Raw genomic sequence first — 2,513 nt, 5'->3', positions numbered from 1 at the left:
ATAAAAAGGTGATTATTCTGAATTGATCCACCCAGCAATAGGCTAATTGAATAACATCTATGACTGCAAATTGAAGTATGTATATTTTTCTGACCATTATTTTTACATAGACGTTTCTCTATTTAATGAGAACAATAGGCAACTGGAAAATACCAATTAGCCAGCATGCCCAGCTGGATCTTCCTTGATGTTCATGATGAAAGCTTTGTCCGTGGAGAGACTACCAGACTGGTGATAAAGGTAAGACATGCATCTTCTTTGGAGTGTGGAGTTTCCGATCTAATTTTTCTGTGGTTGGTACTTTGTAGATTTGGAGAGCAGAAGTTTGGTGGGAAAAACATTAGTGTGGACGTATATTAAGATTCAGCTGCTAACTTTTATATGTAAAAATAATTCTTCAATTTTGAGTTATATTCCTTCAAGTGCGATCTGTTGTGTCTTATAGCATCGTGGTGGTATTTAAATGTCTCTAAGCCTGACCATTCACTTGGACTGATGCAGAGAACAATGAGCATTGGTTTCTAAGAAGCTAGTCAGTAATTTAAATAACAAATTTGCTTAATTTTAGTTTACAATGATCTAACATTTTGGGAAAATTCACTTATTTGGATATCACAATGACATTTCTTAGGAAAACATGCTTGTTTTCAGAGGCTTATAAGGATGCAATCTACACGAGTCTGTTTAATATATATAACTATGGATAGGGTTAACATTGGAAGTTTTAAGTACTTTCTTTCAGAATTGGGATTTTTATTTTCATTCTCTGTAGCAAGTTAACCTTGAGATATGTGTGAAAACTAAAGGGTGGATAGCAAAATAGAATGTTGTGACATGAAAAGAAATTTGATGAAAGTATAACCGATTCAGAGATTTTTTGTCGAACAAGTGAAACCAAAGATTTTTTCCCCCAGTATCACAAACTAATTGCATTTCTTTCTGATTTCCTTGGAGACACACGTGGAATGAAATGTAATAAATACTCCACTTGTGTGTTTACTTACCAGAATGTTCTCCTCAGAAAAAGTAATGATACCCTTTCATTGACATCATCCAAGTGATAATATACTTTTGTTTCTATCATTGGAGTAATAATAACCTTTCAACCACATCACCGCACAGTGCTTCTTTCTTTCATTGTACATAATGCATAAAAATAAAAAGGCTATATTATTTCTTAGGGAGAAAGATTGTTATTTAAATAAATTCACAGACATCTGAAAACTATAGTTCCTTGTTAATATGTACTAAAATTTCTATAGATACTTGTAACTTTCTACAAGAATTTAATTTTAATATTCTTTCAATTCTCGCATTATACTTCAGATCTCTGCTATTTCACATCTCAAAAATATGACTTAAAACGAGTTTTAGTTGCTTAGATCACAATGATAAGGAATTGGATTTTTTTTATTTTTTTGCCAAATTCTTCTTAAGCTGTTTCAAAGTCTGACTTGCATAAAATATCATTGGTAAATAAATTGTATGCTACTAAAGAACAGATACTATGTTCAAGCTTATGTGGATGAGTGAATTCAAAATAATTCAATGAGGTTGACACTCTTCAAGGTGAGCATTTAAATTTTTTCTTTTAAGTTGTCTTACTTAACTCATAGCTTTAATGTAAAACAATATATATTTAATCGAGTCCTTTATGAGTTGACGCCTATCAGAATATATTGCATATAGTGTACAAGAAAGGCAAGAACCATATATTAAATATTTCAGATAAAAAACTAACCTTAATAGTAATAAACAGACATAAATCTCAGGAAAGAGGCTGGAGGAATTTTGCAGCAATTGATTTTAAAATTTTACATTCTTAAATATATGTTCATTAAGTAAGTGCTTGCATCTGGTCTTACTCCATACCACACAATGCTGCATCTGAGCTGGGTAGCACTGGTTGGAAGGTACACTTACAATCAGAGGGCAGAAATATCACCATCATTTCCGGATTTCTGCTACTGCAAATACTCTCTGGGTTAAAGCCTAACTTGCCTATCAGATTTTATTGGAACAAGGGAAACCCAGTTAAAGCATTTTCCAAAATTCATATTTATTAAGGAGAGCAAGAAAACAACCTTAAGACTGGGTTTAGTTGTTTTAAAAGTCAGCTTTTGGTTTTCTTTTAGAAGGAGAGGGATTGTTCACTGCATTGGTGGTAATAGTGCTGGGGTGAAAGTGTTACTTAAGTGGTGTGACAATGTACCAGGTCCCTTTGGAAAATATTAAAAGTGATGTGTTATTTTCAGCGGTGATTATTCTAATATATATGTATATATATGTAATAGCTTAATTGAGATATAATTTACATACCATACAATTAACCCACTTAAAGTGTACAGTTCAATGTTTTTTATATATTCAGAGTTATGTAACCATTGCCATAATCAATTTTAGAATATTTTCATCAACCCCCAAAAGAAATCCCAAACCCATTTACAGTCACTCCCCATTTCTTCCCAGTTCCCCTCCTACTGTCCCAACTTCAGGCAGCCACTAATTTCCAT

Source organism: Vulpes vulpes, chromosome 1 (genome assembly GCF_048418805.1).
Source record: "Vulpes vulpes isolate BD-2025 chromosome 1, VulVul3, whole genome shotgun sequence".
NCBI lineage: Eukaryota > Metazoa > Chordata > Mammalia > Carnivora > Canidae > Vulpes > Vulpes vulpes.
Note: the sequence above shows the minus strand (reverse complement) of the source record.